A 17,286-nucleotide genomic window follows, 5' to 3' on the forward strand; every position below is an offset into this window, starting at 1 on the left:
GTCCAAAAATAAAAGCTCATCTGGTAAATACAAAAATGCAGTGACAACCCCTTCTTTTGCCAGTTGAGCGAATATCAGGTACATCATCAAATAAGGCACATCTTCTTACGCAGATACTCATGTTGAGCTGCTGGAAGCGGTTTGTTGAGCATGTCTGCAATCTGAGCATGTGTAGATACATACTGCAATTTTACAAAACCTTTTTTCACTAATTGTTTTATGTTTTGATAACGGATGTCAATGTGTCTGGACCTAGAACCTGTGAAATGTGATTCAGAAATATAAACCACCAATTCATTGTCTTCCATCACTGTGATTGGTCTGATCGGACGTGTCCAGATATCTGTGACCAGAGCATCAAACCACGTTAGAGAATTACATGCATCTGAAACACAAGCATATTCAGCTTCGGTAGATGAACAAGAAACAAAATTCTGCTTACGCACTTGCCAATAAACAGGACATCCATTTAAGAACATCATATAACCTGAAGTACTTTTACGTGATTTCTTATCACTTGCCCAATCAGAATCTGCATAACAACATAATTCTGCATAATCAGTATGTGTTGGTTCTAACAATAATTTCATATGTTTAGTGTGTTTTAGGTATTTCAATAATTTCTTAACACATGTCCAATGAAACTGTTTTGCCTTACCTACGTGTCGAGACAAGAGATTAACACTAAGTGCAATGTCGGGTCTGGTCCAACTACTAATGTACAACAGTGACCCAATAACTGAACGATAAAGTGTTTGATCCTCGAACTCAGGACTTGCTTCATGTGTCAAGTTGTGAAAATCTGTTTGCATGGATGTCTTTGTTGTGTTAGCATCCTTCATGTTGCAATGATGCAAAATTTGTTCAATTTTATCTTCTTGTGAAAGACTAAACCCCTTCTGTGTTTTTTCAATCTGAACACCTAAATAAGTGCTAATATGACCCAATGATTTCAATGTGAAATATCTCTGCAAAGCTTTGGCAAAAATTTCACTCATTTGCTTATTTGGACCAATATAAACAATATCATCAACATAAACAAGAACTATCTCATATGCATTGTTAGATCTTTTTGTGAACACGCACTCATCAGTTTCGGACTTAATAAAGCCCATTGAATTTAGTTTGTCAGTAAGACATAAGTACCACATTAAACCAGACTGTTTCAGACCATAAAGACTTTTGTTTAGAAACCAGGTATCCCCTTCTTGCTGTCGGAACCCTGGAGGACCTCTCACATAGATCTCTTCATCTAGGTCTGCATGTAGATAAGCCGTGTCAACATCGAACTGGAAAACTTCTAAACCAAGAATAGTTGCAGTTGCTAAAGCAATTTTTACACTTTCAGTTCGAACTGTCGGTGAATAGGTATTTGTGTAGTCCTCAGGATAACGTTGAGCGAAACCCTGAGCTACAAGTCTGGCCTTGTACAATGACTCACCATATGGCTTCTTTTTGATTCTGTAGACCCATCGAGTGCCAATGACCCTTTTGTTTGCTGGAGGTTTTGCAGGTGTAAACACTTTAAGTTTCTTTAGACTGTCCATTTCAACCTGCATTGCATCATACCACTTCTCTTGGTCTGAATCAGGAAGATGTTTGATTTGTGTGAACGTATCAGGTGGAAGTGTAACATTGCAAATCAAAGGCAAGGGTACTTTTGTCAGTTGCCAAGAATAGCGTTGTGGAGGGATCCCCTTTGTGATCCCCTTGGAACGTCTCAGAACAACTGTCCATTCTTCTTCTGCTTCGTCCTCGTCCTCACATTCGTTGCTAGCGTCAGCATCCGCGGCTTGCGAAGACGGAACATCGGGTTGAGAAGAACTAGTGGAATCTTGATCATCAATCTGCGCGGCATCAGCAGTATCATCTCTAGGAAAATAAACTCCAGGATCATTGGAATGAATCCTGGACCAGTCAATATCTTCCTCAAAATTAGCAGATTGGGAAATCACAATTACATGTTTAGAGTCAATAAATTTGCTCCATTTTGAGTTATCATCAATACCCATAAATCTCAGTCTTTTTGCTGTTGGACCTCCTTTTCTTCTCTGAGCTAAGGGAATGTTCACCATAGCATATGAACCAAAAATATGGATGTTTTTAAGATCGGGCTTGTAGCCATACAACATGAAGAAAGGAGTCTGATTCATTACACTGCTCCAAGTACGGTTGACAATGTAATTTGCATATTTTATAGCTTCACCCCAGTATATCATATCAAGGTTGGCATCTTCTAGGAGACAACACATCATGGTTTGCAGTACTCCTTGTCTTCGTTCTACGACCCCATTATTAGCCGGTGTGTAAGGGGCCGAAGTCTGATGAAGAATTCCATTCTTATGCATCCAGTCCTGGAAACGCTGAGACATGAATTCGGCACCACGATCACTCTGGATTCTGGCGATGCGAACTTGGTGTTCGGTAGAAACAAGAGCAGCAAAATCTTTAAAGATCTGAAAAGTCTCTGATTTTTCTTTCATAGGATATACATATCCATATCTAAAATAATTATCAACAATTGTTAGAAAATATTTTCTACCACCAAGTGTTGGCGGAAAAGGACCAACTATGTCAGTGTGAACCAAATCAAAAATGCGTGTTGACAGGCGTGTAGCGCGTTTGGGAATGGCTGCTGCTTTGGATTTGGCCTTTTTGCAGACAGCACAATCCAAAAACACCTTACACCCCTTTAGATCCAAACCTTTTGCGAACTCCGGCATCTTCCTAAGAACAGGGAAACTGGCATGCCCCAATCTTCTATGCCATTTATGGATACACCTGGAATGCAAAGGTTTACCAGTTAGTGAATTCTCAACATTAACATTTTTATGCGGAACCTCAGGCTTGCTCTGAGCAACCTGTTTCCTTATTTTCTTTTTGTTGGCTTTAGGAGCCTTTGGAGTAGCAACAGGATCTCTCAGCATGTACATATACCAATCTGTCTCAATCCCCTGTTCTTCTAGTTCCCGTTTCCCTTTCAATTCCCCCTTATCCGTTAATAAATCCTTATATCTAACAATATTTCCAAAATTAAAAAGATTTGGGTGTATTAAAGCTTCCATAGTTGATAACCATGTCAGTATTTTCACATAGTACTTGTCTCTTACTACCTCCCATACCAATAAAAATGCATTTCTTACATAATATCTATGAAAATATGTGTGTATCTTATTTCTACCATACCATAGAAAAGCATGCCATCCCAATTGTAGATCATAACCTTCCAATGTTAACAACCTTGTATTTCTTAGCTCTGCCCATTCCTTTAGTTTTAGTTTAGTTTAGTTTTATTTGATTTGTATACCGCCCTACTCCCGAAGGACTCAGGGCGGTGAACAGCCACAGGACAAAAAACATAAATACAAAATTTAAAACTGAATAAAATCGAATTAAACAATTTGGCCGAAGACAGATTTAAAACACCCCAATAAATTAAAAACGAATTAAAATTTACGTTTTAAAAAGGGAAAAAAGGGAAACAGTTAGGCCAGGCCAGCCTAATGGAATAAAAAGGTCTTGAGAGCTTGGCGGAAAGTGCGTAGATCCGGGATCCTCCGTATCTCCACGGGGAGCTCATTCCAGATAGTAGGTGCCCCCACAGAGAAGGCTCTCCCCCTGGGGGCTGCCAGTCAACATTGTTTGGCCGACGGCACCTGGAGGAGCCCCTCTCTATGAGAGCGTACCGGCCGGTGGGAGGCTACTGGTGGCAGCAGGCAGTCTTGTAAGTAACCAGGTCCTAAGCCATGGAGCGCTCTAAAGGTGGTAACCAAGACCTTGAAGCGCACACAGAAGATCACCGGGAGCCAGTGCAGCTCGCGCAGGAGAGGTGTTACATGGGAACGCCATGTCGCTCCCATCACCACCCGCGCAGCCGCACTCTGCGCCAGTTGGAGCCTCCGGGTGCACCTCAAGGGGAGCCCCATGTAGAGAGCATTGCAGTAGTCCAGGCGGGAAGTGACGAGGGCATGAGTGACCGTGCGTAAGGAGTCCCGATCCAGAAAGGGATGCAACTGGCGAATCAGGCGAACCTGATGAAAAATCCTCCTGGTCACGGCCGTCAAGTGCTCTTCTAAAGACAGCCGTGAATCCAGGAGGACGCCCAAGTTTTGAGCCCTCTCTGTGGGGGCCAGTGATTCGCCCCCAATAGTCAGTGATGGCACCAACTGACTATATCGGGACGTTTGGAAACCACAGCCACTCGGTCTTGGATGGGTTGAGCCTGAGCCTGTTTCCCCCCATCCAGATCCGCACGGCCTCCAGGCACCGGGACATCACTTCAAGGGCATCGTTGGGGTGGTCCGGGGTTAGGGTTTAACCATGTCAGTGTTGCTGCCTGGTAATACAATTCCCAATTTGGTAAACCAAATCCACCTCGCAGTCTCGTATCTTGCAGCATTCTTATGTTTCTTCTTGCTTTTTTCCCTTGCCATATAAATTTCTTTATTATCTTATTGAGGTGTTGAAAATAAGTCTTTTCAATTTTTATCGGCACAGTCTGGAATAGAAATAAGAGTCTTGGTAATATATTCATCTTTATCAGTGCAATCCATCCCATCAGTGATAATGGGAGATTCTTAATTTTTCCAAATCTCTTTCAACTTGCTGTTTTAATTTGTAGTAGTTATCTTCTTTTATTGTTACACATCTTGAGGTTAGATATACTCCAAAATATTTAACTTTTTTTCACTTCTTGTATATCCAAATTTTCTTTTAACTCTCTTTTTTGTTTTTCTGTTATGTTTTTGACCAAAATTTTTGTTTTATCTTTATTTATTTTCAAGCCAGAATCTTTCCCATATTCTTCTATTTGTTCTAATAATTTAGGGCCTCTTGTTTGTGGGTCCTCTATAATAAATACCAAATCATCTGCACAGGCTTGCAATTTATATTCTTCTTTTTTAATTTTTATCCCTTTTATCTCTTCATTTATCTAATATTTCTATTTAAAACTTCTAGAGTCAAGATAAACAACAATGGCGAAAGGGGACATCCTTGTCTGGTACCTTTCATTATATTGATCTTTTCTGTCATATCCCCATTCATCATTATCTTAGCAAATTGTCTATCATATATTGTTTTTATAGTAATTATGTATCTCTCCCCAAAATCCATTCTCTGTAATTGTTTTATCATGAACTGCCAGCTCACATTTTCAAAAGCTTTTTGGGCATCTAGAAACATCAACGCCATTTGTTTTTCTGGATGATTCTCATAATACTCCAAAGCGTTCAAAATCATCCTCATATTGTCTTTAATTTGTCTTTTTGGTAAAAATCCATTTTGGTCTGCATGTATATATTCATTTAGTGGCTTTTTCAGTCTGTGTGCCATTATTGACGCGAAAATCTTATAGTCCACTTTTAGCAACGAAATCGGTCTATAGTTTTTTATCAATTGTAAAGCCGTGTCTTCTTTAGGTATAAGTATTACATATGCCTCTTTCCATGAATCTGGCATTTTTGCTCTCATTAATAAATCATTAAATAGGTCCAACATTACACTACTAATCACCTCTTGTAGTGTTTTATACAACTCCGCTGGTAAACCATCCGGTCCTGGTGCTTTCCCATTTTTTTGTCTTTTTATTGCTTCTGTTACTTCCATCATTGTTATTCTTTCTTCTAGCATTCCTTTGTATTGTTCTGATATTTTAGTTAAGTCCGATTTTTCCAAATATCTCACTATCTCTTCCTCCAAAATCTTCTCTTGGGAGTACAGTTGCTCATAATATTCTTGGATTACTTTCTTTTTGGCTTCAATTCTATACTGTAATTTCTCTTCTCCATCTTGTAGGCATTTTATGGTTTTCTTCTCCCGCTCTTTTCTTAATTTATATGCTAGCCATCTTCCTGGTTTATTTACATTTTCAAAGAAATTCTGCTTACTTGCTCTCAATTTGTTTGCTAATGCTTCTTGTTCATTTAAATTTATTTCATGTTTTTTTCAATTCCATCAATTTCTTAGTTTTTTTTATTTAGAGTATCTTTCTGAAACTCTTTTTCTAATTTCTTATAATCCTCTTCTAGTCTTACTTGTTTCTGCCATTTCTTTTTGTTCTTTTTTCCCAAGTATGTTATTGCTAGACTTCTAATATATGCTTTCATTGTGTCCCATAAATTTTGGAGTGAGGTATCCTCTTTCTTGTTTATTTTAAAAAATACTTCCAAATCTTTTTCTGCAAAATCCTGAAACTCTGTTTCATTTAAAATCGTTGCATTCAATGTCCATCTTGTCTTTTTCTTTTGTCCTTTCCATGTTATTGTCACTGGGCTGTGGTCCGCCCAAATATTTGAACCAATATTCACTTCTTGCACAGCATCTATAAATCCGGTTGACATCCAAATGTCTAATTCAACTGACAGTTGAATTAGTTAAAATAAAGTACAGTGAAAAAAAAGAAGAAAAAAAGGAGAAAAAAAATCAAATTTTCCAACAACCCCCACCTTCCCAAAATTTAGAAACTCCACGTATCAAAATAAAAATCAAAAGTACAAGGAAAAGTGGGCTTAAGAAAAAAACAAAAACAAAAAATAGAATAAATTTGAAAAAGATTTATTCTGACTCTTCAAGTCTTACTCCAAAGGAAAAATATTTTAAAATCCAATTCCATTAAATCCAATAAAAAGCCTCTAAGTATGTAGAGGAAAGAAAAAAAGAAATAATAAATCTGAAGTCTTTTTCCACCAACAACTCTCAAAACATTGCAGCATCCTTATGGTCACATGACCAAGATTTGGCTGCTTGGCAACTGACTCATGTTTATGACGGTTGCAGTGTCCCCAGATCATGTGAACACCTTTTGCGACCTTCTGACAAGCAAAGTCAGTAGGGACTCTGGGTTATTAACTTAACAATTGCAATTATTCACTTAACAACCATGGCAAGAGAAGTCATAAAATGGGGCAAAACTCACTTAACAAATATCTCACTTAGTGACATAAATTTTGGGCTCAATTATGGTCATAAGTTGAGGACTACCTGTACAATCTCCTTGTGCTATAATACTAAGTTGCCTAATACTCATTTAAGACAGGGGTGTCAAAGTCAAGGCCCACGGGCCAAATTCAGCCCACAATGTGGTTGGATCTGGCCCGCAGGGCGGTCCTAGAAAATGTAAGGGGCTGGCCTGTGTCGCTTCAGCCCGGTCTACCCAGTGTGAAGAGAAAACATTGAGCCAGCATGGCTTTGGCCCGGTCTACCCAGTGTGAAGAGGAAACATGCCAGCAGTTTGGGGAGTGGTGTCAAGCTGGCCATGCCCACCCAGTCAGCCACGCCCACCCACTTCTCCCCCCGGAGGTCAACCACAGCCCTGATGCGGCCCCCAATGAAATTGAGTTTGACAACCCTGCACTATAATATATCCAGTTTTCCTTCTATCAGTTAAATAGGGATCACAGGTCTTTGTGGCAGGAAGTTTGCATCCCAAACCACACAATACAGATCTCCCCCATCAGGACCCGCCCACCCACCCCCACTTGACGGCTGGAATTATTTCTGGGTTAAGGTGAACAGCTTTTAGTCCGCCACATGTTCTGCTCAATACCTTGGGTGCTTGCCAGTCCATCAGAGAAAAGGCTTTGTGTTCCAAAAGTCTGTTCATCATAGATGAACAACCGCCTCAACAACCGCCCCGACAACCGCCCCCCCAACAACCGAAACTAGGAATGCACGCCCCCAACTTCCTCCAGGTCCACCCTTACTGACCTCAAATGCAAGCTACTTAACGCAAGAAGCCTCGCAAACAAAACGCCCGAATTCCTCATGCTACTAAATGCAGCTGTATGTTCTGTCCCCGTCCCACACGCACACACACCAACAGACGTTCAAGAGTTAAAGACCAAACCAGCCGGCCAAATCCTTTTCCTTATGATAACGGAACTTGGCAACAACCTAGTGGCTGCCTGCCAAGAGTTTATTATTTACGAAGAGGAGAGATAACTTCTCCCCACTTCTGATACATCAAAAGAAACAGCTCAATAATTACAATCAAGTCCAGAGATAATCCAGCAAAGTCTTTAGCAAAAGTCCGGCAATGCAGAATGGCGTGGAAGCTTTCAGCTTTGTTCGTCACAAGGTTTGACTGGCCACCACGCTCCCTTTTATATCCTGTGGGGTGTGGTCCAGTGACTCAGCCTAATCTCAGGCACGCCTTTTCTTCTGTTGCGCGCGCTTATCTCTGTGACGCTGGCGTGGATCCAGCCAAGACTCATTACCCTCATCACTGTCCATCTGTGGCTGCGTGGACATGCTTGGCCCTGGCCCTATCTCTTGCTCTTCGGTGGACACCGAAGGCATTGCCAGAGAGGAGGGTCCTGGAGAGGGAGGCCTTGCCAACTCCTCTCCTTCACTCTCGGAGTCCTCTCCTGCCAATGACACAGGCTCAGGTAACGGAGCCACAACACTATATTCAACCTTATTTTTGTCTGTGAGATGTGGTTGAATCAGGGGTGAAATGCTCCTGGTTCGGACCGGATCACCCGATCCGGTAGCGATGGTGGCGGGTGGTTCGGAGAACCGGTAGCAAAAATCCCTGCGCCCCCACACCATGCCCAGCTGAGCCACACTATCATCAGAGGCTTTTTTTTTTTACTTTAAAAAGCATTTTTTCTACAACCTCTTCCGACGAAAAAATGCTTTTAAAAGTAAAAAAAAAAGGCTCTGATGATCACGCAGCTCAGCTGGGATCGTCAGAGGCTTTTCAAAGCATTTTTTTCTGCAACCTCTTGACCGAAGAGGTGGTAAAAAAAATGCTTTGAAAAGTCTCTGACGATCCCAGCTGAGTTGCCTGATGGCAGAGGCTTTTCAAAGCATTAGAAAAAATGCTTTAAAAAGTTAAAAAAAAAAAGTTGGTCACACCCACCCAGTCACATTACCCCCCCCCACCAAGCCACACCCACAGAACCAGTAGTAACAAATTTTACATTTCACCCCTGGGTTGAATGTATTCTTTCCAGACTCCATTATTACAGTAAGTGACTATCACATTTTCTGGTCTGACCGTGAAAACCGTAGAGGGGGTGGTGTTGCTATCTTCTATAAAAAGTCCCTATATCTGAAAAAGATTAATGTTACACAGGAGCTTGCTCTCCCTGAGACTATTGTCTGCAAACTGTCTCTAACAGTTCATTTCTTGCTATGTTACAGAGCCCCTGATTACGACCTTGGTCATACGAATAAGCTAACTGTGGGGGTGGTTGCTTTCTCAGTAGCTGGCAAACCACTCTGAGGAATGCAAACGTCAGCACAATGATCCTTAAAGATCCTATCTCAGGAAGTCTCAAAACATGAGGTTTGTCACGCAAGCATATCCCATTGTTTGCAGCAGGAAAAGCATGAGCTGTCCATGAGCTGTCCACATGGATAGCATAGCCATACCATGAGCTTTGTTTAGCCAATCAACTACAAGTGAACTTTGATCAATGAATCAGCTTCTGCCATGAAGACTGTAGAGATCAATAAAAGGGATCTCCCAGAAGCTGTTCTGGGTGCCTTCCCATTAACCTTCTTCCTGCCTGTGCATTTTTCTTCATCACAACAACAGCTAACTGCACTACTAACTGCACTACTAACATGGTAACCTGCCCTCATCCCCTTATCTTTCTTGGAGACCTGAATTCTCTTATTAATTGGACCCTAAACGAATGTACAACTGAACCTATACATGCAACCCTGTACAATGCTGTTACAACTCTGGAGCTGGAACAGTTGGTAACAAGCAACACTAGGCTCAACAACTGCTTAGATCTCATCTTCTGCAATAGTTGTTTCAAGTAGGTTTAATCATAAGTAGAAGAAGCGCCCCCAACAAGCCATCATTACAGGTATATATCTATATATGACAGGAACCGGAAATTCCTCACAGACACAGCTGAAGGCAACTCCTCGAGAGTCAGGGAATACATCTCAAACTAATCCTGCCAAGACTGCAGACATAACCCTTGTAACATCTTCCTTTTTTCATTAATACAACTATCACATTTTAAAACATTAAAAAAACCCACTAACCCTATAAGCATTACATATATACATTAAAACAATATAAAACACTGTATTACTAAAACACTACAAACACTACATTGTGAAACATGCAGTTCCGATGCAAGCAACTGTAACATTTTCCCTTCATATTAACACAACTATCACATATTAAAACATTATGAAACATTGTGAAACATGCAAAGTTCCGGTGCAAGCAACTGTATCATCTTCCCTTTTCATATTAACACAACTATCACATAATAAAACATTATAAAACATCGCAAAAGAGTTCAAATTGTAAAAGGGAACAATATCAACACTTTGTACAAATTGAGTCTGTTAGATTGTAGAAAAAAACAATATCAACACTTTCTACAAGTTGAGTCTGTCAGGTGGTCGCGAACAACGGCCGCTGCGAGAAACAACTGGCCCTCTTGTGCCAACTGGCTCTCTTTGCACTATGGGCTTCTCCGACCTCACTGGAACCGCTGAGCTCTTCTCGCCGCTTACTGGAGTGTCCAGCGCTCGACTGCTATCAGGTATACCCATTTTCTCCGAGCTCTCATCAACATTAATCTGAGGCCCCATCCCTGTGCATTCCACATTGTCCATGGGTAAATGCAGCGTGGTAATACCAGATGTGTCTGGCCTGTCCACAGGATATGTAAAGTCTGGCCGCTCAGCTACACGCAAGTCTACCCGATTGTGACGATACAAAGTTCCTTCAACGTCCACTAAATAGGAACGTGGAGCCACTTGTTGTAAGCAGCTACCCATTTTCCAGCGACCTGTTCGATCTCCAGGCAGAGGTCTCATCCGAATCTGTTCCCCGATCTTCAATTCTGGCAGATCTCTAGCTGAGTTGTCATATCTTGCCTTGACCGCTTGTCTCTTCAGTCGTAACTTTTCTGGAACCCCTTGTATCACCAAGGGCTCAAGCAGCCTATCGACCACTGGTAGCGATGTCTTTAGTCTCCTTGCCATCAGTCTCTGTGCCGGACTACTGTCCATGCCCTCAGATGGGGTATTTCTCCAATGTAGAATGGCTTTCCATGGGTCTTTACCTTCACTGTGAGCTTTCCTACATAGATTCTTAGCGATCTTCACAGCTGATTCAGCTTTGCCGCTAGCTTGCGGATGACACAGTGAAGAGGTCACATGCTCGAACTGCCACTCAGCAGCAAATTTCCTAAATTGTAAACTCATAAACTGAGGACCATTATCTGAGATCACTTTATCTGGTTGGCCATAACATGCAAACTGAGTCTTGCATCTCTTAATGGTAGTCTCAGCTGAACAGTCCGTAAGGGGTTCGATTTCCCAAAAGTCAGAATAATGATCAACTAATATTAGATACTCTTTTCCTGCATAGTTGAACAAATCCATACTAACAATCTGCCAAGGACATGATGGTATCTCGTGTGACATCATGGTTTCTCTTTGTTGCGAATATGCATATTCATTGCAGGTGGAACAATTGCTAACAAAGTCCTTGATTTTGCCCTGCATATTGGGCCAGTAAAGCGTGTCACGGGCTTGTCTATAGCATGCCTCTCCGCCAATATGGCTCGAGTGTATGCGCAATAGCATCTCTGCTCTCATTGACCTAGGCACTATGACTCTAAAGCATTTTCCAAAGTTCTCTTTACTAGAATAGGTAAACTGGCACATCTGGGAAAACCCGAATCTGAAAAGCCCGGGTTTTCCCTCAGTAAGTCAAAACCCCCACAACCATCCCCTCAGTCCCCAGTCGATCACATGCTCCAATCAACGTCCATCCCATCTTGACCCAGCCCCCTGACCACTCCTTCTCCAGATGCTGGATCGCCCTGACCTTGACTGACAGGAAGAATGCTATTATGTCTACTAACAACCCCTCTCCTTAATCCCCCCTCCTACTTTCCCACACATGAGGAGGTGGCAGCATTGAAGCTTCTGGCCTAATATGGCTTCCAAAGCTGACAGGCATCCCCCCCCTGCAGAAAGAACCAAATCCTGAAAAATAAAGCAGACAAAACACAGAAGAAGGGGTTAACATCTTGCACAGGACCCCTTAACCCCCTCCCCCCCCCAGAGGACCTTTCGGTTTCTCAGGAAATTGTTTAAGTAGAGTATCAGCATTTACATCCCAACTTTTCACCCAAGTAGCTTCAGATAAAGGGTAACCTTTCCAGTATACCAAATATTGTAAGTGACCCCTGTAGAGTCTAGAGTCCAGGATCTTCTTCACTTCATAATGAGTCTCCCCTTGCACTACCAAAGGAGGGGGTGGAGCAACTGGCAAGGGTCTTAAGTTAGATTCTCTGGCTGGTTTCAATAAGCTACTGTGGAAAACGCGGTGTACTTTCCTTAATATGCGAGGGAGGCTAAGTTGGACAGTCACTGGGTTAATCACTTTCACTATAGGGAAGGGACCTATGAATTTGGGTCCAAACTTCTTGCTAGGTAACCTCAATCTTAGGTACTTGGTTGACAAATACACCTTATCGCCTATTCGGAAAGGTGGTTGGAGGGACCGGCGTTTGTCGGCCTGGGCCTTATATCTTTCCACTGATTCCACTAAAGCTTTCTTAGTATTTTCCCAACCCTTTTTCAACGAGGTCATCCATTCTGTTAGGGACATAGAAGTGGGCGGCTCTTTAGGTAACTCAGGCATCAGCACAAAATCCATGCCCGTAGTTATCTGAAAAGGAGTCAACCCAGTACTGCTGTGTACTGCATTATTATAAGCCACCTCTGTGAACGGTAGTAAGTCCGCCCAGTTTTCTTGTTGATAATTTACATAACACCTAATGTATTGCTCCACCATTGAGTTCAATTTTTCAGCCGATCCGTTAGTCGATGGGTGAAAAGCTGAGCTAAGCCCCTGGGACGACCCAATGGACCGTAGAAACTCTCTCCAGAACTTAGCGGTAAACTGGAACCCGCGATCCAATATTATTCTCCTTGGGACTCCATGTAGCCTGTAGATGTGTTTCACAAACAGCTTGGCCAGTTTCTTGGCCGAGGGTAGTCTGTTGCAGGCAGTGAAGTGTGCTTGCTTGGAGAATAAATCAGTGACAGTCCAAATCACCCTGTTCCCCCGACTGTCAGGGAGCTCAACTATGAAGTCCATTGCAATCTCCTCCCAGGGCTTGGTGGGTTCGGCCACAGTCTGGAGAAGCCCAGGGGGACTTCATGGTGGCGCAGGTGGCGTAGCTCCTCACATAGTCTTCCACATCAGCTTTCATCTTTGGCCACCAGAATTGTCTGCTAGTCAAATGGAGGGTTTTTAAAAATCCAAAGTGGCCCCCTAGTCGAGAATCATGACTCCTCTTTAGCACCAGGAGTTGCATGCTGCAGGGCACATAAAGCTTACTCCCCTTCCATGCCAACCCTTCTGTTAGGGTTAGGTCCGCCTGGTTTTCCTTGAACCAGGAATCAGTTGAGAGTGCCGCTTTTAGCTCTGCTGTCAACTTGTCTTCGGGGAGGTTGGAACCATGGTGCGTTTGCACTCTGGTGCAGGTTTGGGCAGCTGGCTGAGTCTCCGAGATCATGGCATGAACTATCTCTTCCCGTTGGCTGTCAAACTGGGGCTTATGGGAGAGAGCGTCAGCTAAAAGGTTTTTCCCCCCCGGGATGTAAAGTTAAAGTTAAAGATTAAAGATAAAGCGTTTGAAATATTGAGCCCAACGAACCTGCTTAGGTGAAAGTTTCCTCGGGGTCTTCAGCGCCTCAAGATTCTTGTGGTCAGTCCACACCTCAAAAGGCTCATTAACCCCCTCTAGGAAGTGTCTCCAGGATAGGAGAGCCCATTGCACCGCAAAAGCCTCTTTCTCCCATACCGCCCATCTGCGCTTAGTGTCCGTTAACTTTCTTGATAAGTAAGCACACAGCATTAGATTGTTTTGGGCATTCCTTTTCAGTACAACAGCAGCCACCGCCACATCACTTGCATCCGCCTGAACCACAAATGGGTTATTTGGGTCAGGATGCAGTAGGATCGGCTCCACTGCAAATAGGCGTTTCAACCGTTCAAAGGATTTTTGACAGCCCATTGTCCAAGCTAGGGGTTGGCTAGGTTTTGGCTTGGTGGGAGACGGGCCGGTTTTTAGCAATTCTGTCAAAGGGAGAGCAACCTCAGCGAAGGAAGGGATGAATTGTCTGTAAAAGTTTGCAAACCCCAGGAAGCTTTGGAGTTGCTTACGGGTTCGTGGGGGCTGCCAGTCCAGCACTGCCCTCACCTTCCCTGGGCCCATTTTGATTCCCTGATTCGACACCCTGTATCCCAGGTAGTCCAAGGACTCCTTATGGAACTCGTATTTGGACAACTTTGCATAAAGCTTGGCCGCTAGGAGCTTTTTCAGCACTTGTCTGACCAATTTGACATGTTCTTCCATACTTTCGCTGAATATAAGAATGTCATCAAGATAAACAAGAACCCCCTTATACAGGTGCTCATGCAAAATTTCGTTGATCAGTTGCATGAAGACTGCAGGGCCCCCTTGGAGTCCAAAAGGCATGACCCGGAATTGAAAGCTGCCCAGGGGGCAGTTAAAAGCAGTCTTCCATTCGTCTCCCTCCTTTATGCGAACTTGGTAGTAGGCTTCTCTTAGATCTAGCTTGGTGAAAATCTTGCCTTTTGACAGGTGGTTCAGCAAGTCCTTCATCAGTGGGAGGGGGTAGGTATTTTGTATGCAAATGCAGTTCACGCCCCTAAAATCAATGCATAATTTCAGTGTACCATCTTTTCTTTCTTTAAACAATACTGGAGCGGCCACCCTGGATTTTGCAGACTCGATGAACCCTCTGGCTAGGTTGTTGTCAATGTACTTCCTCAACTCAGTCATTTCAGCAGGTGTCATGGAGTACATTCTGGGTTTTGGCAATTTGGCTCCCGGTTCTAATTCGATGGTGCAGTCCGTGGGCCGATGAGGGGGGAGGAGGTTACATTCCTCCTCACTGAAAGCTTCGGCTAAGTCTGAATACACTTTAGGAATCTGGTGTTTGCCTGGAGGCCCGTCTGAACAAGCCGCTGCTGTTTCTGGCAGCTGGCCGTTATGGGTAGGCTGCTCTTTGGGTGGAGGAGCAGGGGGTAATGGGCCAACCCCTATTCTGATTTTTTGGTATCCATCTTCTCATTTGATGGTGGGGCCCCATTTGTCCAGCCAAGCCAGGCCCAGTATGATAGATTCTGACATTTTTGGGGTTACTATAAATCGTATAAGTTCATGATGTTTCCCAATTTCTAATTTAACCAGTTCAGTAATATGGGTGGCAGGGACCCCCCCCCCCAATTAATGTTCCATCCACGTGGTGAAATTTAATTGGCACTTTAAGGCTGTTGTTCTGATCCCCAATTGTTCCACAACTGGAAGTCCAATTAGACATCTGGTGCAGACATCCAGTTCTGTGGGTGTGGCTTGGTAGGCGTGGCTTGGTGGTAATGTGACTGGGTGGGTGGGCATGGCCAACTCAATGTCACTCCCACCCAGTCACATGACCCTCCCTCCAGCCACACCTGCCCAGGTTTTGTGGCTCCCGGTGTTTTCTGTGAGAAATGGGTCATGTGACTGGGTAGGCAAGGGCAACTTGATTGGTCTCACCCTTAGGAAATTTCTCCTTAGTCCAACTCACAATAAAATAGCACAATAAAATAGCACTGTTCCAATATTTAGAATAGAATAGAATAACAGAGTTGGAAAGGACCTTGGAGGTCTTCTAGTCCAACCCCCTGCTTAGGCAGGAAACACTACACCACTTCAGGCAAATGATTATCCAATCTCTTCTTAAAAACGTCCAGTGTTGGAGCATTTACAACTTCTGGAGGCAAGTTGTTCCACTGATTAATTGTTCTGTCAGGGAATTTGAGGGGCTCCTACAAAAATGAGGGAGTCAATCTATTTTCCAAAGCACCAAAAGGCACAACAAGAAACAATGGATGGAAACTAACCGAAGAGAGAAGCAACCTAGGACTAAGGAGAAATTTCCTAAGGGTGAGACCAATCAACCAATGGAATAGCTTGCCTTCAGAAGTTGTGGCTGCTCCATCACTAGAAGCTTTCAAAAAGAGTGAGGGAAGTACACCCAAAAAGGACAGTGCCAGGAACCACTAAAACAATGCAGAAAACTTAAAACAGCCATTCCCCTTTTAAAAAAAATCAACCCCAAAGCAAATGCAGCAGCTGAGAGGGAAACTAAGAGCAGCTTCTCAGGCTAATTGAAAGCCTGGGCATGCTGCCACAAGCCATTAACCCTTCCAACTCTATTATTCTATGTTCTCTATGTTCTAAATTGGATTCTTCACAGCAGAAGCAATACAGCTGGCTGGACCACACATGCATTAAATTCACAGCCTGTATGATCAAGCTGCATCATTGTCCCCTCCTGTATCTTTTCCCCCAGGAAGAAACAAGAAGTAGCCAACACTGTAACAGCTATAAAAGGTCTTGGAAACTCCAGGGAGTATCAGCTGATCACAGAAGTGTTACTTAATACCGGGGTGAAATCTACTTACCTTCCTTACCGGTTCGGAAGCGCACGCACTGCGCACGCACAGACCTTCTGCACATGCACAGAAGGTAAAAAACACATTACTTCCTGGTTAAAACCAGGAAGTAATGACGCCCGGGCGGTGATTGCTACTGGATTGCCGAACCACTGGCCAAGATCGCTACTGGACCGGTTGATCTGGTCCGATCCGGGAGCATTTCACCCCTGCTTAATACTCTTTATAATGAAAATGTTTGTAATCTTGTCCTTCTTCCTGAAGGGAAGAGGCTAATCCCATCCCTAGATGGGTGATTGATGGGTTTCCCTGCCCTAATCCTGTCAGTTTCTGTTTATTGACTTGATTCAGCGTGTATTGGCTGCATTCCAGCTCCAACTGTTAAGTGGAGCTATTAACTGAAGGGAGAGAGAGAAAAAAACCCCCTCTCTTGCACTTTATTTTTAACCGGTTCTCCGAACTGCCTAAGCAATTTACTAACAGTTCGGGCAAATCCGTGAGAACCAGCTGGATTTCACCTGTGGCCAGAACCCTGACAAAGGGTTTTAAAGGGATTTTGAGTATCGAGCTCAAAGGCTGCTTGGAAAGAAGGTGAGTACCTCTAAATTTTAACTCTTAAAGCCCAGAAAAGTGAGGGAAATATGTGTATGCTTGTGTGTGTGAGTGAGAGGGCCCTTCTCCCAATCACAGCTGGATCTTGCTCCCTCTGTGCATTTCCTAACCGCAGAAAGACCAACAGAGTCTGGAGAGCATTGGGGGATTTGCCAGAGCACAGGACCTTCTGTTAGGGAAAGGAGTGTGTGTGAAAATGGAATGGA

Source organism: Pituophis catenifer, unplaced genomic scaffold (genome assembly GCF_029215685.1).
Source record: "Pituophis catenifer annectens isolate HBS135680 unplaced genomic scaffold, rPitCat1.0.hap2 SCAF_5, whole genome shotgun sequence".
Lineage (NCBI taxonomy): Eukaryota > Metazoa > Chordata > Lepidosauria > Squamata > Colubridae > Pituophis > Pituophis catenifer.